We start from the raw sequence: 25,731 nt of genomic DNA on the forward strand, positions 1-25,731 counted from the left end.
CTTACTATGACTTCTGCAATCTTGCCTCATTTGGCAAAATCGATTCTAGGAACTTTGCATATGTCAGATATGATCCTAAACAAAATGACTGAAACAAGATTCATTGAAAATTTTATCATAAATCTGCTGTAACATTATTCTGTTGCTCATTATCAAAGAGGTGCTTTGCGTAGTAAAGTACAAAGATGGCAAAACTTAGCACTATGTAAATTTTGCTAGTTCTGTGTTGAAAATCTAAATCTGAAAACTTTGACCATTATTTATGAGAAGTCTATTTCTATTATCCCACAAGACCATCAGGTGTGCTCATGAAGCAGCAACAGAATAGCTGAATGAAAAATCCATTGTGAGATCTTCAAACGTTCAGAACCATAGCATGCTTTTTCTTTTACAGACTATTAATTTTGTTGCCATGAGGCAGCATGTAATGTCATCATCATGTAAATCCTAGGGAGCAAACTTCCTGGCAGAAATCTTTCCGTGTGCTCCAGAGCAGCACTTTAAATGTAGGGTCTTCTTGGGTATTAGGGTGGAAGTTGCCTCAGTTGCTTTCTAGAATTTCTTGTTATCCAGCTGAATTTGGAAGAGGAGCTTCTCATCATTCCTTTCTTCCTCACTCAAATCCTCTTTCCTCTTTTCTTCTTGCCTTAAACAAATTTTGAGTTACCTCAAAACTGTATGGTGACCTTCTGGTGAAGATAAGAGTATTAAATATGATCCTTACCTTAACAAAACTTTCTTCCTGTGGGGAGAGAGTATAGAAGGAACATATCACAACCATGCTGGCTGGTAAAAATTATATCCGGAGTGTTGTAGAAAACATAATTGGACATCTGACCAATCCTGGATGGAATGGGACAGTTGAGTGAGAAGGTATAATGTTAGGTGTGGTATCTGGAATAGATGATCGCAAGTGGTGTTGGGAAGGTGGGAGAGAGCCTGTTTAAAGATGTGGGGGTAGAAAATGGAGGTAGACAAACATTGGGCATAAAGTCAAAGGATTAGTTGGCATCAAGGAAGTGGGAAATAATTCCGTGTTACTGGAAAGTAAAGTAGATGGGTTGGGGAGGTTGGAGTATACGAAGTGACTCTAGTGAGGTAGGCAGACTAAGTCAGGAATAATGTTATATTTGTTTATGTTAAAGATTTTGGAATTTTGCTGAAGAAGTATGAAGATATTAAAGAATTTTAATGATCAAATTTCCCTGTTACCCAGATTATTCTAGTGATGTGTAGAGTGTAGACTGGGGATGGCATGTCTGGGGGTGAGAACACCTATGGCAATGGCAATCATCCAGGGGAGAAATGATGAGGGTCTGACCTTAGGCAATGACAGTGTGATGGAGATGAGGGAATAGGCTAGAGAGAATTAGAAAGAGTGTAATTGACAGGACTTGTGCTCAAATAGATTTGGTGAAAAAGAAAGCACAAACAAGCCTTTGTTGATTAGGTCTTTATTGCTGTAAAGACCATCTATTCCAAGGATGTCTAAAGCCCCTGGAGATCTAACCAGAGGAATAAAAACTGAACAACTGCAACCGCTGTGACTACTAAACTCATAACTCCACAGTACACATATTGTGCACTCCGTGCTGTGTCACATGCTTGCTAAGGTCCGTATTTGAGATTCTTCCAATTTTTTACCTTTTCTCAGAAAATATCCTCTCTAAAAAACTATTGGAGACATAACGATTAATTTTTCTAGCACAGAGCCCCAGGATTAGCCTCTGTATATTTTTCCTTCTATAGGTAATTTGTTCTTTTTCCAACTCTGTCATAAACTTCATAATTCATGTCTTTTTAACAATGATTTCTATAACAAAGACTCTTATCTAAAAAGTCATGGCAGCCATTATAATTTTACCTACTCACAAAACTTTCAGCTTTTTTCCTCTTCAGTTACAACTAATATTAATATATTATTGTAGTTTTTACATTGTTGTGTTACTGCTAGTGATTGTTATTGCATTCTGCAAGCACAGATGTCCACATGTAGTGAAGAAGGCTGCCCCTGACCTGTAGCTATTCTTTCCTTCAGCCTTGAACAGTTTCCATGCTCAAGAGTGAGCAGTTAAGGAAAGCAAGCAGGGAAGCCAGGCAGAAAAATGCTGATTGGCCAAAGGACTGTCTGTGGAGCAGTAAAGTCAGTTGCAAGTCTTACCTTTTGTACATTAAATGACGACAGTGACTTTTTACCCTTACTCTAAAATCCACGTTGTAAATGTCTGAAGAAATAGAATCATCAGCCTGAGGACTATGGCATCTTGCTCATTTACTGAGGAGTCAGATTTTGCACAACATCAGTGTACCTCTGAACATGGTGTAAAACAAGAAAGAGTGCTACACACAAGAATGCCTGGTGAGAAGTTGAGAGGCTGGGTCGAGGCCCTTATTCTAAAATTCGCTGCCTCGAATCGAATGCATCTTACATAGAACTCTTAGCCAACTCAGTTATCTGTTTTCCAAACCCAAAAAAGATTAGAAGTGAATTAGAGGGAGGCATTCTGGCAGCAGCAGACAGATTTGAGAACTGACAACTTGATAGCAAGGGAAAAGCATTAAAATGCAAAGAAGGCATGGAATTGTGCTCTCCGTGATAGCATAGTAGAAGACAAGATAGGTAAAGTTATGCACCACTGTTATCAAGGAAGATTAAATTATAACTTGTGTTTGTGTTCTTTAAACACAGTTATCTGTGTTCTCCCCATCCCCAGGAAGATTGCCACCAAAATTTGTCAAAATAAATAGAAATGAGGATTTTAAAAGTTTTATTACTTGGAAAATTAGTAGCATAAGAACACTTTCTTCTCTTATAGTTTCTGACAGTCTTGCAGAGAAGACACACACCGCACATACACACCACACACACACACCACACCCCCATCCCTGAGTGTCCCTGTTTTATTACTCTCAGTACTGCACCTCCCACCCTCTAGTTACCACCTGACTTCCTCTCATTTGCTATCCTCATCATTTTTATCCCCTTGCCATTCTGTACACATCATTACTCTTAGCCTTTTCTTAACTATTGTGTTGTAGTTGAGAAGCTAATCATTTTCCAAATACAGGAGAACAGTAAAGAAAATAATATTGTTCTTCCCCTTTGACCCTTTTCCTGTTTAGAAAAAAAAGTGCAGCTTGCCAGTGCTCATTTAATTTTACCTAAACATGCTCTTTGAGGCTGAAGGAAATCTGACTAATTTTTAATGTGAAAATATAAAAACTTGAGTAATATTTTGTATTTGGGGTTATTTCTAAACAGAACTAATATCAGAATTGTCTGGACCATCAGAATTGTCTATTTCAGAAAAATGTGATTCATCAAATGAATCTTTGGCCAACAACATGATGTTGACATCATGTACAGGAAGGCTATGTTGTCTAGGAGTTGACATTTTCAGCAATCAAGAATTACCTATTTTGTAAATGGGAATACTACTACAGAATGCTATAAATAGAATGATGACTTTTGTTTCCAAAGTCAATATACTAGAGTGATGTGAAAATAATAACAAATGCAAGATATTTTGTGGCAAAGTTATCTCCAGATAAACACTATAGTTGCAAGTGCTGCCGGCAAGTATTCTTGGGGCAAAAACCCCCCAATTTTCAATGCTTTTCAGTATTTAATTGGTATACAGTGACAACCGTCAGCCCTCTGTATCCAAAGGTCTCTCATTCTGTGGATTCAACCAACTGTGGATCAAAAATATTTGGAAAAAAGAATTTTCAGAAAGTTCCAAAAAGCAAAGGAAACATTTTTCCAAATATTTACAACTTTTGCATAGAATATTATATACTGAGAAGAAGTCATGAGAGCTGAATTTAGTGTTACAATAATCAACAATAATGTAGTAAACTAACTATATCAGAATGGATACAGTTTCATTCTCATATTCATCTATATTAAAAGGCAAGCTTCCCAAATTCTCATAAATCATGTCAACTCACTTCTGTAGTTGTTATTTCTACTACAACTGTGGTGGCTAAATTTTAAGTTAAAATTAATAGTTTACTCAGAATTCATAATTCTATAGAAACAAAGACTTTGACTTAAAGTTTAAAATATACTCTTACAAATGACTTCATTGTCATGCAAGGGATTTTTGTGTGTGTAATTCTTGTGTTGGAAATGACTGAACCTGAAGGGATCATGATTGATTTATATGGGTATCACACTTTTATTGGGTTGACTGTCCACTTAAAACATTGGTCCACTCACCAAGGCTGACCTGGCTACATGCCCAGTCACATAGGCTAAGTGCCCAATTTACCAGCAGCAGAGGCCAACACTGAGCCCTTGATATGGCACCATTCCTCGGGGTGATTGGTTAGCTATCTGGTGGTAGTTTGATTATATTGGACCTCTTCCATCATGGAAAGGACAGAGCTTTGTCCTCATTGGAATAGATGCTTACTCTGGATATAGATTTACCTATCCTACATGCAATGCTTCTGCCAAGATTACCATCCATGGACTTATGGAATGCCTCATCCCTCATCATAGTATTCCATACAGCATTGCCTTTGACCAAGGCACCACTGTACAGCTAAAGAAGTGTGGCAGTGGGCTCATGCTTATGGAATTCACTGGTCTTACCATGCTCCCCATCATCCTGAAGCAGCTAGATTGATAGAAATGTGGAATAGTTTTTTGAAGTCACAATTAAAACGCCAGACAGGTGACAATACTTTGCAGGCCTGGGTCAAAGTTCTCCAGAAGGCAGTGTATGCTCTGAATCAGCCTCCAATATATGGTACTGTTTCTCCCATAGCCAGAATTCACGGGTCCAGGAGTCAAGGGGTGGAAGTAGAAGTGGCACCACTCACCACCACTATTAGTGATCCACTAGCAAAACTTTTGCTTCCTGTTCCCACAACATTACATTCTGCTGCCCTAGAGGTCTTAATTCCAGAGGGAGAAATGCTGCCACTAGGACGCACAACAACAATTCCATTAAACTGGAAGTTAAGATTGCCACCTGGACACTTGAGGCTCCTCCTACTTTTAAATCAGTAGACTAAGAAGGGAGTTACAATGTATTTTGGAAATCAGAGAATAATGGTATTGGTGATTGAGGTGAGAATGGAGATAAGGAAAATGGAGGAATCACAGATAGCTCTAAAATTCCAAGCTGGAGAGGGAACTTAGAAGAATGATAGTATTATTTAGAAAAATGGAGACATCAAGCAAGGCAACCTTAAGAAGCTGACATCAGCTTCCACATTTGGAGGCTGTACCCAATGTATGAAAATATTAGAAGACATGTAAGAAAAAACTATGGTTAGTCACTGGTTATTCTCAGGTGATGTGCTTAATGCCTTCTGAAAGCTGTATCCAGTTGGTTTTCTAATCCTAATCTAGGGTTTCTTAACCTTAGCATTATTGATACATTGGGCTGAAAACCTCTTTTTATTGTGGGGGAACTACCTTGTGCATTCTACGATGTTTAGTATTATAATATCCTTGGCCTCTATTCATAGACACTAGCACTAACTCCTAGTGTTGACAATCAACAGTGTCTCAAGACATTGTCAAATGTGCCTGGCAGTGAGTGGGGTGGTAATGAAGAGGAAGTGGATGAATTAACCCTAGTTGAAAAATCAGTGCCCTAATTGTAGCCCCAATCCATTGAATTAACCTGCTATTATTGTTCTTGAGACATAATATCCCAGAAAAGTGTCTGCTATCCACCGAGATTAAAAAAATAAAAAATAAAAAATAAAAAAGGACATTGTTTTCCAACCCATTCTTTGAGTCGTTCTACCTGACTGTAACTGCTGTATCTGTAAAACATCCTGGTTGCATTGGGCCCAAGGTATTAGTTAAGCATTTTATGTCTGCTCACAGAATTCACACTTCTCTTGTCTCATTTTCTTGTCTCTTTGTGGTCTTAAGCCTTTTTGCCGTAAGTCTTCACCTAGTTAGTGTGCACTTACATATGTAGTGTGACCGTGCAGCCTACTTTGTTCATCTAAGTCCTGGCGCATGCCTGTTACCCATGCTAATAATTAATAATGGTATACATTGTTAGCCTCAAATGTATTCTGATTTGGATAAGAAATGATGGTCATCCTAAAAAGGATGTATTCAACTTTGATTAAAAACATGGTGAAATTAAGAGTCAGTTGAATGTGAAATATATAAGAATGTATATTTACCTCTTTCCTCCCCCATTTTCCCATTCCACTAACCTGAAGTAAAAAACCCTTAGGAGGGAAGGATGCTTAAGAGTAGACCAGAAGTTTGAATTGGTTCCCAGAAGGCAGAAGCAGCTAAATGCCTTTTGGTAGATGAGCCTGATGATGCTGGCAACAGCCGACAACTTGTAGTAAACAAGTTTGCCTCAGGACTGTTGCCCTTCTTTCTGATAGATCTTTGTAGAGTTTTTATATCTTTTTGGCATCAGGTCTGCCAGTTAGAATTGGGAATAAGATAATTAATTGAAGAACTATCTATGTAACGACGAATTGAATTGTTTCAGTGTTGCCAAATGTGCAATTAATGTTAGCTTTTAACTCACCTCTTCCAGTTCCTATCTAAATCAGAAGATTTATCCCTACAGAAATTCAACAATCTTCTCAATAAGTACTATAACTTCTAATATAGGCCTTGACATTCCAGAACAAAAATGGGAGATGACTGGGAAGTCAGTTGGTATCACTTCCTTCTCTATTCTTTCCCAAAGTGAAGACTGCCACACACCATGGAGAGACAAAACTTCAGAAGAAACACATGCCAGCTACATATCCTGATTAAGGTAATCCTTTACCAACCAATATGAATAGCTAACCATGACCACTACTCATTAAAGGAAATAAATAATGCAAATAGAATGATCAAAGTGAAGAAGCAGAATAAATGGCTTCAAAGGAAACAGTAAACATAATGGAAAATTTTTAAAGAAGGTTATCAATGTCTTCAAAAAATTCTTACTAGATGATGCATCCAGAAGATATGTAAGCTTGGACTGCTGTAGAAAATGAGTACTTAGAGAACAAGCAAGAGTTCCTGGAAATAAAGAAATAGTTACCCAAAGTTAAAAAGTGAAGGGAAATAGAAGATAAAGACAATTAAATATCTCAGAATATAAAGCAGAAAGATATAAAAGTTTACATATAAATAATCAATTCAGGACAGTGAGCATTTATTCTTTAGAAATTGTACAGCAAGATAATTCTGGGAAGATGGCAGAGTAGGAAGCACCAGAAATCTGTCTTTCTACCTAGACAACAATCAAATAGGCAAATTCTGTCTCATGTAACTTTTGGAACTATGGAGTCTATTAAAGGCTTTCAACTTCCAGGGAAGGCATGAAGAGTGAATTGTGGTTAATTTCAGTCATTTTCAGCCCTTAATACAGTAGCAGCTACCCATCCCCATATCCCCAACCTGACAGGCAGCTGTGCATGTGTTCCTAGAGCAAACTGCACACAGCATGCAGGAGCCAGCGTTAGCAAAAAAAGACTCTGCCCTCCAAATATTGGAGATCTGTGCTCTGATTGCTGCTGCCAATCACAGAGGTAGAAAAAGGCAGGCAGCCATTGTTGCTGCACCTCCCTACATTATTGCAACCCCCTCCCCTTCAAGCTGAAGTGGCTTCTAGGGGAGTTCATAATCTCGAGCTCTTTTTTCTACTTCCTTCATTTTTCTCTTTTTCCCATTTTTGGAGCCAAACATTAAAGACTGGGACATTCAAAAACAATTGCATATATAGGGACAATTAGAAAGTGACTGTTCATGCCCAGGGACAAAGGCATATATATATATATATAGTTGTTGTAGGCTGCCTGCACATGTGTACATGTGCACACACGTATGTATATATACAGGCTTTTATATTTTGTGTGTGCATATATATATATATATAGTTCATCATAATTTCTTTCTCATCTCTCCCTAGTTCCTGTTTTCCTACACATAGTTAAATTTCTTCCCTGCCATATAAACTCCTAACTTTAGTCAGCCAAGAGGTGGATTTGAGACTGATCTCTTGCATTAGTCTATTCTCATGCTGCTAATATAGATATATCCGAAACTGAGTAATTTATAAAGAGTTTAATAGACTCAAAGTTCTACATGGATGAGGAGGCCTCACAATTGTGGTGGAAGGCAAAGGGGGTGCAAAGGCTCATCTTACATGGCAGCAGTCAAGAGAGTGTATGCAGGGGAACTGCCCTTTATAAAACTATCGGATCTCCTAAGACTTATTCACTATCATGAGAACAGCACAGGAAAAATCTGCACCCATAATTCAATTATCTCTCACTGGGTCCCAAACCGTATAATCTCCTATCTCCCATTGGTTGCAGCACCTGATTAAAGCTTTCTTCTTTGGCAATACTTAGTGTCTCAGTGATTGGCTTTCTTTGTAGTAAACAACAGGACCTACACTGAACCCCTCGTGTTTTAGTAACAAAAGTAGCAAGAGAAAAGCAACCTGCCATACATGAGGGCTACTCAATAAGATTATGAGCAAATTTGTTATGAGATAATTTGGAGGCCATAAGGCAGTGGGCCAAGATATTAAGAGTGCTAAAAGTAAAACAAAAAGGTCAACCTAGAATCTTGTATCTGGCAAAATTGCCCATTAAAAGTAAGGGAGAAATTAAGACATTCCAGATAAAGAAAAGCTGAGGGAGTTCATTACTGCTAGATATTCCCTGCAAGAAATACTCAAGGGAGTCTTACAGGGTGAAATAAAAGGATACTACAGAGTAATGAGAAGCCATATGAAGAAACAAATAGTAAAGGTAAATTCATAGACAATTATAAAAGCAAATATTGTCACAATGGTCTATAACTTTACTTCTGTTTTCTACATGACTTCAAAGACTAATGCATTAAAAATAATTATTCTAAAAACTAGTAGTATTGTAATTTTGACTTATAAATCCGCATTTTGTTTTCTACATAAGAGTCTAATACCATTTAAATATTAACATATTTTTGAACATCATGTATAAAGACATAATTTTGTGACATCGACATTGAAAGGGGTAAGAATGAAGTTGTTAAAGGAGCAGAGACTTTTTCTATATTATTGAAGTTACTTTGGAACAAATTCAGATTAGAATGTTATAACTTCAGGAAGTTAAATGTAATCCCCATGGTAACCACAAAATGTAGCTATAGAAAACAAACAGAAGAAATGGGAAAGGAATTTAAATGTTTCACTAAAAAAAAAAAAAAAAAAAAAAAAAAAAACCCACAAAAGAAGACTCTGATACAGGAAATGAAGGATGGCTATGCTATAAGGCATATAGAAAAGAAATAGCAAAAATGACAGAAGTATGTGCTTACCTAACAGTAATTACTTTAAATGTAAGTGGCTTAAGCTCTCAAATCAAAAGACAGAGATGGGCAGAATGGATAAAATACATGATCCAAATATATGCTGTCTACAAAAGACTCACTTTAGATCCAAAGATACAAATAGATTGAAATTGCAAGGATAGAAAAAGATATTTCATGCAAATAGTAACCACAGAGAGAAAGTCTGGCTATATGAACATCAGACAAAATAGTCTTTAAATTTTAAAGGTTTATTAGGGACAAAATGACATTATATATTAATGAATAGTTTAATACAGCAAGAAGATAGATCAGTTATTACTCACCTAATAACAGACTGTCAAAAATGGACAAAATTGAAAGGAGAAATACAGTAGTAAAATAATAGAGACTTCAATACCTTGATTGTTTAAGAATGTGTTATTTAATTTCCACAATTCTGTGGAATTTTCCAGTTTTATTTTTGTTACTGATTTCTAGCTTCATCCTCTAGTGATCAGAGAAGACACTTAATCAGATATCCATCTTTTTAAGTCTATTGAGACTTAATTTGTAGCCTAATATGTAGGGAATCCTGAAGAACATCCCAGCTACAATTGAGAAGAATGTGTATGTTGTTGTTGGGTAGAATGTTCTATATATAAATCGGTTAGATCCAGTTGGTTTATTGGGCTGTTTAAATCCTCTTTTTCCTTATTTACTGTCTGGTTGTTCTATCCATTCTTTTTTATTTTTTGAGACAAAGTCTGACTCTGTTGCCCAAACTGGAGTGCAGTGGCATGATGTTGGCTCACTGCAGCCTCAGCTTCTTGATTTCATGCAATTCTTCCACCTCAGCCTTCCAAGTAGCTGGGACTACAGGTGCATGCCACTATGCCCAGCTAATTTTGTTTATTTTTTTTAATAGAGTCAAGGTCTCAGTATTTTACCCAGTCTGGTCTCAATGTTCTGGGCTCAAGTAATCCTCCCTTCTTGGCCTCCCAAATTGTTGAGATTACAGGTGTGGGCTACCATGCCCAGCCTAGTTCCATTCATTATTGAGAGGAAGAATCACAAGGGAAATTAAAAAATACTTAGATATCAGTAAAAGTGAAAACATAACATATTGAAATTTAGGGGACACAGCAAAGCAATTCTGAGGAAAAAGTTTATAGTTATATGTGCTTACACTGTAAAGCAAGAAAGATCTCAAATCAACAACCTAACTTTACAAGTTAAAGAACTAGAAAAAGAATAAATTAAAGCCCAAGCTAGCAGAAGGAAGGAACTAATAGATAAGAGCAGAAATAAACGAAATAGAGAATAGAAACCCAATGGTGAAAATCAATGAAATTAAAACTAATTATTTTAGAAGATCAATAAATTTGACAGACATTTTGCTAGATGAACTAAGAAAAAAGTGAGAAGATTCAAATTGCCAAAATCAGAAGCGACAGTGGGGACATTACTACCAACACCATAGAAATAAAAAAGATTATAAAAGTATTCTGAAGAATTATACTACAAAAAATTGGATAACCTAGAAGAAATGAACAACTTCCTAGGAAAAAAGAGAAACTTATCAAGATTAAATCATGAAGAAAAAGAAAATCTGAATAGAAACTAGTAAGGATATTAAATCAGTATTCAAAATCTCCCAACAAAGAAAAGACTTGGACCTGATGGCCTCGCAGGCAAATTCTACCAAGCATTTAAAGAAAAATAATAACAATCTTTCCCAAATATGTTTTAATTGAAGAAAGAGAAACAACACTTCTTAATTAATTTTAGGAAGCCAGCATTTACCTGATATTAAAGTCAGACAGAGAGACTACAAGAAAGAAAACTACAGACCAATATTTGTTGTAAATATTGATTTAAAAATCCTCAACAAAATACTAGCAAACCGAAATCTGCAGTGTATTAAGAGGATTTTATCTATCTATCTATCTATGGCAACCAAGTGAAATGGTTTCCACAGTGGCTGTGGAAAAAATATGGCAGTTCCTAAAAAATTTAAAATAGAATCATTATATGATTCAGGAATTTCACTTCTGAGTATATACCCAAAATAATTGAAAGAAAGCGTCCTAAGAGATATTTGTATACTCATGTCCACAGCAGCATTACTCACAGTAGCTAAACCATGGAAGTAATGCAAGTGTTCATCAATGGATGTGTGGATAAGTAAATATGGTGTATACATACAGTGGACTATTATGCAGCCTTAAAGGAAATTCTGATTCATGCTATAACATGGATAAACCCTGAAGACATTATGCTAAGTAAAATAAGCCAATTACAATAATACAAATACTGCATGACTCCTTTTATATGAAATAACTAGAGTATTAAATCATAAAGACAGAAAGTAGAATGGTTGTTTCCAGGGATTTGGGGAAGGAGGAATGGGGAATTATTGCTTAATGAGCATAGAGTTTCAGTTTTACAAGATAAAAAGAGTTATGGAGATGGATGGTGGTTATGGTGGCATAACATCATGAATATGTTTAATACCATTGAATTGTATACTTAAGTGGTTAAGATTGTAATTTATGTATGTGTATTTTATTTAAAAAATGGAAAAAAGTTCTAGAGTGAATAGGGAAAACAGGATGAAAAATGATCAAAGATGTAATAGAAGAAAATTATTCAGAGTTTAAAAAAAATTGTGCCATTTGAAAAAGCCCACAAAGTACTGAATGGGTAAGAAAAACATCCACCAACTTATCCTAGTGAAATTTCAGAAACTTATAAAGACTTTTTGAAGGGTATGGAGAGAAAGGTACTATTCATTTATAGAATGAATAACATTACTAAAATTATGACTTTGTAAATGCCGTTTGTTTCCCAGCAACAATGAATCACCTATAGACGAGATTCTAAAGATTGATTAAACATGTACAGGAACAAACTACAAATATGATTAGGGCCCCTGCATTAATCTGTAGAGCTGTGCACTGCTCAACTCCAGGAGGCACTGTTCTCTAAGGAGGCAGTAGTGCATTGGCCCTGAATGTAAAAAAATCTCACTGACAGGATAGTGTTGGTTAACATGCAGGGTCTAAATTTGAAACCATAAGCAGAGGCTTAGTATACTACTGACCAATTAATACAGGAACCTATAGAAGAGCTAAAGATTGAGTGTGTGTGTTAGCATGTTTGTGTGTTCATACACACATAAAATAACACTTAGGAGATGGAGGCGGGGGTGCAGTGTGTCTACTGAATATCTTGTATTGGGAGTGACGAGATAATATCGAAACTTGAGTCATCAAAAAATAGAAGTATAAATGTATGTCAGTCACAGTGGAGAGCAAAACAGAAACCACCAGAACTAAAAGCAGAAACTGGGAAATGGTGTGACAGAGAGTAGGACAGGGAATATGATTTTTTATATTTGAATTTTTAAAATATTTTCATGTATTATTTTGTAACAATAATAAAAGTAGATAAATCTATTTTTTTTTAACCACATCATTATTGTATAATTACTTGGTTGCCTGGCGACTTTCCAGAGGAGCATGTGCAAATCATATGCAGAGCAAATGGACTCTAGATCCCTTCCAGACTATTTATACCTCATGCTTTCTTTGACTGTAAAGAAGTTGAAGCACAGGGTGCTATTTTGTATTCTAATTGTGTGGACAAATTATCAGTGGACCACATTTCCTATGGGGTATGGAGCTTTCTTTTTCCTCCTTGGATATTGGTGAATTTATCTCAGATACAATTGACTAACACTTCAAGATCTGTATTACATGTTGATTCCTTAAATATAAAACACATATATTTTATTTGAGTCTCACAATAATTCTGTGATAATTCAGAGCAGGTGTTACTATCTTCATTTGCTCAAAAAAGTTAAGTGAGGTTAACTTGTCTTAAGTCACTGAGAAAGGGAAAGAGCCAGCACTGTGTTCCTCTCCCAGCCCTTTATGGTTTCTTAAGGTGATGGAGATTAAGTAATATTAAAGCACACAGGCAGCTTTTTAAAAATGTAAAAAACACATTACCAACAAGGAAAAAGCGGCCACTACAAACAGGAAATCCTTGTGAATGCCTCAGCTATAACCGTCCTCACTCTGAACCCTTGTTAAAATTGAACAATATAGTAGTTAAAAATGTGTCTCACAGGAAGAGCTTTTGAAGGGAGCTGCAAAAGTAAAGAGAAACAAAAAGAGGAAGAAAAGTAAAAAGCTTTCCTTAAAAATGTAGAGTTCCATTTAATTGCTGTGCTTGCCTGTTTCCTATGAAGCATCTTATGTTCTGAGTCGTATGTTCCAAGTGCTTGCCTATGTCCTGAAAGTGTATTCTGACTTAGAATAAAACAATTTTAAAAACAGCATATGATTAATCTTCCCACTTAATTCTGACATTTATTCACCTTTTCTTCCAATGTGCATGTGTGCATGACAATGGGGGAAAGTGGGACTAATGGGAAGGGTTAGAAGAGAAAAATGTAACTTATTTTTAATGCTATTTGAATTTGCTTAATGTATACATATATGGAAGGGTTAATTTAAACTATAGATAGGAAAGCACAGATCAATGGGTTCTTTTCTAGAATGCTGTCTGATTCCTTCAGAATACTATTAGAGGACCATAAATTTAATAAGGAGTTTCTGGGCATACTCGGTGTCTCTTTTTCTATTAGAAATTCAAAGCTCTGCCTTCACAAGACCAAACTCTTGACGTAATTGAGCATAAAAATGTTTAGATACTTCAGTGGCAGGACATTCCCTTTTCCTTGGCCCACCTGGCATCAGTGTGAATGTTTGGTGAACCTTGTCCAAATGCTGGCTCTTTCCATATTGATTCAGTTTCTGTCTGCTAGAACAAGGTGACCTGCCAAGCTGGAGTGAACAAAATACGATGACTCACAGAATTTTTTTTCTTTTATTTAAACAAGTTAAGTGCAAAGACCATTGATAAGAACGATTTTTAGCAACCTTGTTATCAGCTTATAGTGAGGCAGTCCCTCTTCCTTCCTCCCCTTTCCACCCACTGCATAGTCATAAAACTCTCACTCAAGAGAAACAATGTAAAAAGCTTTTAAAGACTTACTTTCAGGTTTGAGTGTTAATATTTAAATGTGGAATTACTTTGAATTTGAGATGCTTAGCCAAAATATTACTAAAATATACTTTATCTTGGCAATTGCCACTGTAGACAATGTAGAGTGTTTCTTTCATGTGTACCTGGCCATAAACTAATTCAAAAGTAATTTAACTTAAAGCTTTAACTAACTCTTTTTAATACCAATAACATAAAGCAGTGTGTTTGGATCAGAAATCATCTTCTATAACTGGCATTTAATTGGCATGATAAGATGTATAATAAATATATAATAAAGAAGCAACTTTTTTTTGTTGCTTCTACATTTATTAAATACAAATGAAAAATAATGAAGCTTATTTCTTCCATAGATCTCAGTGTCTTTGGAAAAAATGGATAATCAATAACTGCTGTAATATAACAGCATTATTGAATTATTTTCAAAACTCTACAGTGAGATTAATAGTACTATTTTAAAAAATCAGAATGTGACTTTATTAAATCCCAGAAGAATGTACATTTAAGAAAAAGCGAGAGAAAAATCACCAAATATCTTTTCTGTATTGAATATAGCAGTCTGAATGTCCCAATCTTTAAGCCTATTTCTTCCTCTTTAAATCGCTATATCATGGTAATTTTGAAATATGAGTTAGAAACAATGAAGCTCATACCTAACTGATATTATTCCAGTTAACTTTTTTCCCCAATGTATTTCTCAAAGAGTTTTTTTAAGAAAAACAAAAATGCAACATAAAATTAATGCTATCCCTTTCTTAGTAGCTTTGCCTTGTGGCTGCCCAGCAAAAACCAACTTTTCTATACTTGCTAGCAGTTAGGAGAGGCCATATGACTAGTTTCCACTAATAGAACGTGAGAGGTAGTGGCATCTGTCACTTCTGGACCAAGATAATTAAGCAGCTGGTGTGGTTTTGCATCCTTTGTCTTGCCTCTTCCATCAGTTGGATGTTGCTGTCCATGGCAACTTCTAAAGCCATGTTTTGGAGAACACATCACAGCCCTTAACTTGGGTCTCTATATGACTGCACGAGACGGATGCATCCTGGTCCCTGCAGCAGACCATGAACACCTGTGCTGGACTGCTGCATGAGCAAAAAATAAAATTCCATTGTATTAAACCATTATTGGAGTTTGTTACAGTAGCTAATGTAACCCTGTTTTGCTGTCCATTTTTGCGCTATCCATTTTTCTTATGCTCTTATAAATAAGAGAAATCTTATTAATCTTGTTTACCTGTTCATTGCAGAAAATGTTGACTATGTTTTATACTTACGTAAAGCACAATTCTATTATTTTCTTATGAAAGTTCGAAAGAATGAAATTACTATTTCAGCAATAGAGGTTTGAAAATTAAAGGAAATCAAAGTGACATTAACATTTATCTTTAAACACCATGACAAAATGTCAAGTTGTGAAGTTGCTGGTGTTTTATTGTTATAATTCTAGTTAGAATATGGTTTTATCTTTGTCACACATAAGCATGACATTCTCTTATCTTCTCTTAGACTGATGAGTGTGAATTAAATAGCCTATGTCACCATTCCCCAAAGTCTTTTAGGATTACATTGTTCACATCTGACTCAGGAGAATAAACAAACGAAATCACACTGAAGTCTTGTTGAAGTAGTATACATGTTTGTTGATAAATAGAATTCCATGAAACATATCCTTTTTAAAGAGCTAGGCCTATTGTACTATATCAAGCTTCTGCTGTCTTCAGATTTATCTCACACAATTTAATTAGTATCGCTAAAATATGGCCAATATTCTAGGCAATGCAGTTTACCTGTCAGTTTAACAACAGAGATTGTAAGTGTTTAATAGTCGATAATATAGAACTTTTCATTCGTTTTTTAATATCTATGAGGGTTAGTGAAATGTATTGTTATTAATATTTTCTTCCTTTAGTATTTTCTCAGCAATATGTACTAATCAGATGATGCTGGAACCTCCCCTTGGGCAAAATTTTGAGCTATACAGAGCATGAAATTTCGCAGTGATATCCATGTGTCTTTCACCTAGAAAGAGCTGGTTATAAGAAACTGCAAAGTATCTGAGATGTTACCCTGCCTGCAAGTTAGTTTAATAGCCTACCACAGTTCCACAGAGGCTGGGAAGAAGACATGACGCTCCTGATTGAGAGACAAGGGACATTATCATGACACAGCAGGCAGCATAACTTCATGTTTACATTGATTCTCAGTTGCCTGGGTTCCCACAGGGTTGACATGGAGGAGTCCTAGGGGGATGCTGTACATGTGGTGGTGGTCTAACACAAAAAATAGATAAATGCTTGAGGTGAGGAATACCCCAACTACCTTGATTTAATCATTACATGTTGTATGCTTGTATCAGCATGTCATATGCTTCCCCAAAAGATGAACAATTATATATTCATAATAATTTTTTTTAAAAACCAGATATACTAGACAATGAACTTTACAAACATTTTGATACTTTCCTCAAGATCTTCTCCTCTTTGAGCATATGGCTTGAGATAGTTGAGGACGTGAGACATACTGGCACCCATATTTCTTTTGTTCTCTTTTTAAACATGGACTCTAGACTCATTTCATTTTCCTCTACTTACATATCAGAGTAAGTTAACAGAGGAGATAAGATCTAAGAGCAGATAGGGAAGACAAAATTTAGGATGCAGAAACAGAAGTAGGAACCTTGGAAAGAGGAAAGGACCCAACTACATCTGTAGTCTCTTTTTTGATATTGGCTTTTTAATATCTGACTGTAACTCCCCTCTCCATCTTGTCTATTATTTTACTTAGTAGACTCGATTATGTTTATATCAAGAATTAAGTGTATTCTGGCTGGAAGTGGTGGCTCATGCTGAGGTAGGTGGATCACTTGAGGATAGGAGTTTGCGACCAGCCTGGCCAACATGGTGAAACCCTGTTTCTACCAAAAATACAAAAATTAGCCAGGCGTGGTGGCATGAACCTGAAATCCCAGCTACTCGGGAGGCTGAGGCAGGATAATCACTTGAACCCAGAAGGCAGAGTTTGCAGTGAGCTCAGATCGTACCAACACGTTCCAGACTGGGTGACAAGAACGAAACTCCAGCTCAAAAAAAAAAAAAAAAAAAAAAAAAGGGATACTCTTTATAGTCTGCATGTGCAACATATTCTATAACTTCCTTTATTTTATCTGGAAGACAATTTGTTTTATATATGTATATATATTTTATTGCATTTTAGGTTTTGGGGTACATGTGAAGAATATACAAGATCGTTGCATAGGTACATACATGGCAATGTGGTTTGCTGCCTTCCTCCCCATCACCTATATCTGACATTTCTCCCCATGTTATCCCTTCCCAACTTCCCACCCCTGCTGTCCCTCCCCTAGTTCTCCCACACAGACCCCAGTGTGTGATGCTCCCCTCCCTGTGTCCATGTGTTCTCATTGTTCAACACCCGCCTATGAGTGAGAACATGAGGTGTTTGATTTTCTGTTCTTGTGTCAGTTTGCTAAGAATGGTGGTTTCCAGGTTCATCCATGTCCCTATGGCAGACAGTTTCAATTTCAGGTGAAGGCAGGATAAACAACCTTTCCAAGTTTACTCAGTCAGTCTCTTATGAGTGACTAACTTTTGGCAATTTAGAGCCCTATTTTGGCTGTGACTTCTGCTAACATAGGCTGTTCCTTTTCTGATTCTTCTTTCCAATATGCAGGAGGAGGTTGCACCCATCCTCATGTGGCAGGAGTTGAGGGCACTCTCTGCCACATTCTTGATGTTCTTCACTACAGAGGGGTTGGTCTCCAAGGACCCTCTGCTGGTGTCCTCTAAGATGTGACTGGTTATACCCAACCTTGTAGAATATTTCACTGGCATTAACTTCTAATGTATCACTTCTTGCCAGTTGCCTCAAGGAGTAAGGTCCCCTGGCTATGAAGCTTCCTTTTCTCAATGAGAGGCCCCTCTAGGTTTCTGTGGCCTCTCCACATTTCCCCACTGAGCCACACAGGCATTTCTGGGTTTCTGGCATGCCTTGTGTAGTCTATGGGAGAACTGGGGCACCCTCTTGGGTACATCATCAGATGCTTTCTTTGTAATCCCTACTGTGCAGCTCTTTGGCCTGTTGACAGAGAAGCAGAGCAGCAACCTCTCATTTAATCTATTTCAGCTTTCTATGGGCATTTTGAATTGTCTTGTTCTGTTTCTTTGGCCACAGCACAGGGATAGCAGTGTGGCTGATGTAGTTCAGCAAAGGGAACCAGGCATCTCATCAGTTTAACTGAATCCTCTCTGAGACCTGTGCTTTCCTTTGATGGTGAAAGAATGTCTTCTTCCTCCTTATTACTGAGCATATCCCTTGTGTCATATCATTTGTCATCTCTACACAGTACTTCATAGTAAAAATCTGTGACAAAAGTCCACCAGGGCTAGATCTTTATATGAAAATTGGAGTTTAAGGAACTTAGAAAAAACTGACCTCTTTAAACAAAATTTCATTTACAAGAGTCTTACTGGAAATTCAAACAAGTCTAATTTTGGAAATCAAAAGCTGAACAAGGACGCCTTTTTATCTTACATTGCTGTTTTAATACTTAGCCTCCTTAACATAATGGCCAAGCCTCTGCTAGCTGAAGTAAGAGGGCATCATATACAAGGAAACATGAGAAAGAAAAGTACACATCAATATATTTAAAAATATTTCCATCACAGAAGTGGACTTCAGCTAACTTAATCAAATGTAATGTATTAGAAGGCTATGAGTGTTGGAAAAGCAAGGAAAGGCTGAGGGATACGTGTGGGAATGGGCAGGAGCCTAGGGTGATCCCGAATATCCAGATGTGGAAAGTACAGTGGTGTGGATAGGATACTGCTATTTAAGATTCAAAGGCCTGTCAGAGAGCATCAGTGGCTGAGCTTAGGTGTGGGCCTATCTTCTGCCTTCAGCAGGGATGATGAATCATAGCATCTGTCAGCTTCAGCTTTCATATGGGTTTCAGGCATCTGGATTTGAGTTGTGGGCGTCTGGATTCCCCTGCCACCAACAAAACAAATGGTGGTGGGTTTTGGAGGTTGATGAACGGCCAAAAAAAAATTGGGGTGCTTTTAGAAAGTCATTCTTGGGAAGTCTTAAATGACAAATACATGCAACATCTAAATAAAAGCAAAAAAAAAAAAAAAATGGGAAGGAAGGGCTCAGAAATAAAAGGTGGGATGTCCAACAATGAGTTCCCTCCTTGCATGTCAGTCAAGGATAGGCATGACCTTGTGACTTGAGGCATGACCTTGGCCTTAGCACCCATACCATAATGCCTCTTTTCCCTACTTTTGTTTTATTCTTCTCTGGGGGCTATTTTCTCCTTTTCTCTGTGTAAATGGCCACTACAGCACCTGAATTCACAGCTCTGCCATTTGAGTAAAGTGCCAAATTAGCCAGAGCCTCTTTATTCCAACTCTAAACTTCCAAGGGAGCATATGGTTATGCTGGTTTAGTATATCCACACCTGATGAACTAAGAACACAGGGGAATGGATGGGTGCAAAGGGTTATATGTTATGAACACTCTTTGGGAGATGTGAAGCTGGCAGTTGTTCTCAGAAAGGAGAGAATAGGCCACAGAGTGGAAAAACAGGCTAAAAGTCATGGTGGCAGGCTGTGATTATACTGTAACATGTTTTACAAATCCCCTAACATTGAATATTCTCTCATTCTAATTTTTTCCTATTTTAAGAAAATTGTGATTTAAAAAATCCTTTGACGCTAAATCACATTTTTTCCCTTTAGGATTAATTCCTGGAAGTGGAATTGCTGGTGCAAGGAATCATTGCATTTTAGAACTTTTGATGTATATGAAAGTTGTCTTCCAGAAAGCTGGTGCCAATGTATGCCATCTCCAGTACTTAAAAGTACTCATTTTCCTGTACTTTATTCTGGGTATATTGATTAGCTTATTAGATGTGTTAAAAATAGTTCATTGCTTAACTTACTTGTCTTTAATTCCAAAGAAGATAAAGCCTTCTTCATAAACATATTAGCCACTGAGTTTCTTCATGTCTTTCATGTATTCTTCTACTTTCATTGTATTCATCTTACTGATTTTAAAAGTTCTCTAGTTATAAAAGATAACCTTTATTGTATAATACATCTCAAATATCTCCTCAGGTTATAGTTTGCCTTTTGAGAGTTTATATCTAGATTTTTAAAACATAGCTATGAAGTAGCTTTTTATAATCTATGATTATATAACATAACTAAGTCAAAATTTGGTCAATGGGATATTCTTCTTTACAGAGTTATCAGATTTATTCATTCTATGTGAAATATAGTGATCTTTTGTTCAAACTTCTGCCTTTAGAAAATTGAGTGGCTGTGGACTAAAGCCACCAGAAGTGAAATATAGAGTAAGGCTTACTTTATGCATAATGATATTATTGATTTGTTGACAGATTTTGTCATATAAATCCAAGATATAGTTGATCTATGCTCATTTGATTTTGCCATTTAGGGATAAGATAAGAAGAAAACAAACCTAGTAGTGCAGCACAAATTGTTAGAATATTGTCTCTAGGGCTCTGCTTTTACATCTCTGTTCAGCTTTTCAAATTGATATTTGAAGGTCAAGATTTTCTTGAGAGCTGACTAGAATTAACTTCTGTATATTAGATTGAAATTGGCTCAGAAGTTAATGTGTCGCAGGAGGTATTATTTCTTGTTCCAAAAGATATTTGGCTGAGAGCCTGCCAAATTATGTGCTATGAAGTTTTTTTGGAAAAGAAAATTAAATTATTTTATCTTTGTCTTTAAGGAATAAATATCCATTTCCAAACTTTCTAGCCTTATCTGAGAGATGCCATTGTGCATATATTTCTAAGCTTCATTTTCATCACCACCTGACAAATACAATTTCATTTTTATTGTCATAATTAAGGTTTACTTCTTTTTATTTTGTAGATGTAATCAGCACAAACTGGATAAAGAAATAAGGAAATAGCAGTTTAACTCTAATTGCTATCAAAAGTTCACAAAGGAAAAAACGTTTTACATGTACATTGTCTAGTTTATAACTGCAGGTGACTTGTTCACCAAAGGCTCTTCTAATACCTCAAACATAACACATCCAAACAGATCAGACGTACACTAAGGTGACCTTCATTGCATCCTCGTTCTTGTTTGATTCTCTCTTCTTGAATGTAGGCAGAGCCTGTGACTTGCTTCTAACCAATACAATATGTAAAGGCAGGATTTCACTCTTCTGATGAGTTTATACTGTACGGCAAAGATGGCGAAATGTCACTGCCTTAAGTATACAAGACTCTCTTAGCCCACTGCAACTAGAGATTCTCCCATTGACCTCGAAGAAGCAAATGACCATGTTATGAACTGCCTATAGAGACGGCCAGGTGGCAAGGACCTACCTCTAGGACTTAAAGTTTGCCTCTAGCTGCAATCAGTAAGAGGCTAAGATCATCAGTCATTCAATCACAAATATAAAAATTCTTGAAAAACTTGGAAAAGAGGATCTTTCCCCATCAAGCCTCCAGATGAGAATGCAGCATCCAGATGAGAATGTAGAATGCAACCTTGATTACAGCCTTGTGAACTTCTGAGCAGAGAGTTTAGCTAAGCTATACTCAGACTGCTGACGCACAGAAACTGTGAGATAATAAAGGCATATTGTTTTATATTGCTAGGTTTGTGGTAATTTGCTGTAGAGCACATAAAACAAGTATGCAAACCCACACTTGACTGCGTCTCTCAAGCGTCTTGTATTTTCTTGTATCAGCACAGCTATTTTTCTAGTGAAATTCATCTTTGATTCCCAAAGTCAAGTAGCTACCAAATCCTGCTGATTTTATATCTAAACCATCTCCTGTGTTATTCCAATTTTTCATTTCCTCTTCCATTTTTCTGGTTTATTCCATCATCAGTTCTTACCAAGACATCTGCAAATCTTTTCCTTCCTTGGGCCCTGATGATACCTTTATGTTGTACAGTGTTGGCAAATTATTCCCTCCAAAGCTCTGCCTCCCAAAACACCTTCAGTAGATATCTGTCTCATGAAATAATTCACTATACTGTAAGCGCCATACAGGGAAGAAAGATGGCTGTTTTGTCAACTATTGTATGCCTGATGTGAAGTAAATATGTACTTTAGAAAATAATGAGTACACAGATGCGAATCTTTCGGGAAGAAAATTGTATTATAAAAATAGAAGTCTACTAATGTTTGCTTCAGATTTTAAGAGGGAGTTAAATTATTTTTCTATTACAAGAGTTTCAGAGCTAATCACAGTCTCAGAACAGATGTGCAGTATTAATAGGATGACCATACATCTCACTTCTGGTTCCCCTTTTCATAAAAATCATGCTGGTCGAGAAGATTAAGGTGTTGGGTGGTGGATGAGGTGCTGATGCAGAACACTAGATCAAATAACCGGGCAGTTTCCCCAATTCCAGCCTCTAGCATGTGCTTCCCTTTTAAACATATATGAATTGGGGGAAAATTCAGAGACTTGTGAGGCTGAGAATTCTTGATATTTTGTCATTTAACCATTACAGTTTGCCAAGTCCTTTCACCCTGATTGTAAATCTCAAAGGGAATTCAGTTCCACGTGTTTCTGATTAGTTTGCACTTGAATTATCCAAAAGTTTTGTAAGAATCATTTGACTTCCAAAACCCTTTGTGAAGCTTTTTTTTTTTTTTTTTTTTTTTTTTTTTTTTTTTTTTTTTTTTGGTGGTTTGTTGAAAAGAGACTGTTGGAATGATAGGTAACGAGTGAAAACAGGTTATTTTGAGTTATCAGGATCACAAGGAAACCTCTCTGAAATGGTGAAATATGTAACATCAAATTAAGTCTTAAATATGAAATTAACGTTGTTCAAATCAACCGATAATGTGTCATGGTATAATTGCCTCATTTTTGAAAGTGATCTCTGCCTAAAATAAATACCCACATAGCTCATAAATACAGCATTTATATAATGCTAGACAGAAAATGCTTTCTGTTTTATTTCAAGATTAAAATAGAAATTATTTTAAATGCTTGTTCATCTATCATTTGAATATTAATGGAATCTCTTCTCCATTAAATGAGTCACAGAGAACTTCTAAAAGGAAAGAGAGCAAAGAAACATTAAGCAATTATGAAGATTACCAATGTTATCACTCTGTCAAAAAGACTGAAAGGTTATATACCAAATCCCAATATGTGCAGTCATATCATCTGCTGAGTACATTTGAAAGCTAATGACTATATGTAAAAATAAAAGTCTGTATCATCATTACATGTTAAGAAGCATTACAAATGTATTGCTCCATATAGAAATGTACACAGACTAATGTTAAGTCATGTACCATGCTTCTTGTCCTATTTTTTGCTAAGTTTGAGTGTCTGGAATCCCTAGCTGAGTGCCAATGTGTGTGGAACTCAAACAGAGGCTGCCCCACCTCACTGACTCTGCCTATTACAGGTTGTATTTGGTCCCAATTTACTCTACTGGATTTGGTGTCTGACTATAATAACAGATTTCGTGGAGAAAGCCTGGAGCTGACCCCCTCTGTGGGTAATTAACACTACTGTTCTCCCTTACAGAGAGCAGTCTGGTGTGGATGATAAAAGGTCAGTTTCTGGGCAACATAAGTAAACAAGCCTATTTAGACAAATTCCCCTACATTCCCTTGTACCTACTCCTTGCCCTTTGCCTCAGGGTAAGAGAACAGCTGCCTTCAGCTCATTCTCCCCCAGAGCTTTGCAAAACCTTTTGCCCTTTGAGAAGGTTTGTGTCCTTTCCCTGTAATTTTTCCCACCACTCTGATTGATCTACATAGAATGAACGCAGTGACTTAAAATTACGAGATGAAATTCTCTTACAAAACATTATTTCTTAACTTTCTGAAATTTGATGGCAGGATACATCCAGGATTTAAGCATACATCTGTCAGTTCTCAGCTCCCTCCCCTTAGTTCCAACCATCACCAACCACACTCAACACTTCATAATTTGGATCAAAGAACCTCACTGCCATTATAGTAGAATTAACTTGTAATGAAATTCATGCTTACCATATCCTATGAACAGGCCAGGATTTTATAGAACATACTTGATTCCTTTGGAAAACATGTTTATTTTTGAGTTTCTAAGCAGATGCATTTCTGCATTTGAATAGAAGCTTGCCAAGAAGTTCTGAAATCTAGCCACTTTAATACGAGAAACCAAAATAGTGGTACAAGTTCTTGACCATCTGTTACTGCTCTTACAGAGAAGATTATTACAGTGGGTGGGAGGGAAGAATACAATGAATTCCTACCAACTAGTTCTAAGATTCTATTATTCAAGCACCTCAGATTCATTGATTATTTCATGCAATTTATTGTGGTTTTCTTTGGGACTAGCTATGCATAGCTATGCACAAACTTGTGTTAGATGGCATAACTAAGCTTCTGAAAGCTACTCCTTTACCTTCACTAACATCTTTTCTACCTAATCCCTGATGTTCAAAATATGTTTAAAGGAGGTAGAAGATGGGAGAAGAAATTTTTCCCATGCCACATTATAAACAAGGCCTAAAAGAAAATTCCTTTAGGAGAGAATACATAGAGTTTTAATTTTTAGTAAGGTGGAAATGATTGATATCAGAGCCTATTCAAATTAACAAATTATGATAGCAGACAGTAGACATTCCTATAGGTATAAGGAGGACACTCCAGAGGGAAGGACAGCCAGAGAAAATAGAAGGTGGAGAATGTTACCCTTTGCTTTAGAGTTGGCCTGTCTAGCTTTATAGGTGGCTTATACATCCCACAACTTTAGACTTCATAGTTAAGTACTCCAGAGTATAGGAGAGTCCTCAGAAGTGGTTTCAGTGCGTCCAGGTATGGTGGCTCATACCTGTAATCCTAGCACTTTGAGAGGCTGAGGTGGGTGGATGTGGATCACCTGAGGTCAGGAGTTCGAGACCAGCCTGGCCGACATGGTGATACCCCGTCTCTACTAAAAAACACAAATGTTAGCCTGGTGGTGGGCTCCTGTAATCCCAGCTCTTCAGAAGTCTGAGGCAGGAGAATCACTTGAATCCGGGAGGTAGAGGTTGCAGTGAGATAAGATTGTACCACTGAACTCCAGCCTGGGTGACAGAGTAAGACTCTGTCTCAAAAAAAAAAAAAAAAAAAAAAAAAAAGTTTTTAATAAGTTTTAAGAAATAAGAATGGTTTCTTATTTCTCTCTACAAACCTTGGAATTATTTTCATTAGGTAAAAAAGGACAACAAATATATAAGTTTAGGTCTTAATTATATGCTGCAGAAAATGTAAAGAAGTACATATGGCAATAATCAGTTTTCAATTCGGATAACACAAAAGGAAAGAGAAAGCTAATCTTAAGATGAAATCGCCATTCTAATGAACTGCCAA

Source organism: Saimiri boliviensis, chromosome 10 (genome assembly GCF_048565385.1).
Source record: "Saimiri boliviensis isolate mSaiBol1 chromosome 10, mSaiBol1.pri, whole genome shotgun sequence".
Taxonomy (NCBI): domain Eukaryota; kingdom Metazoa; phylum Chordata; class Mammalia; order Primates; family Cebidae; genus Saimiri; species Saimiri boliviensis.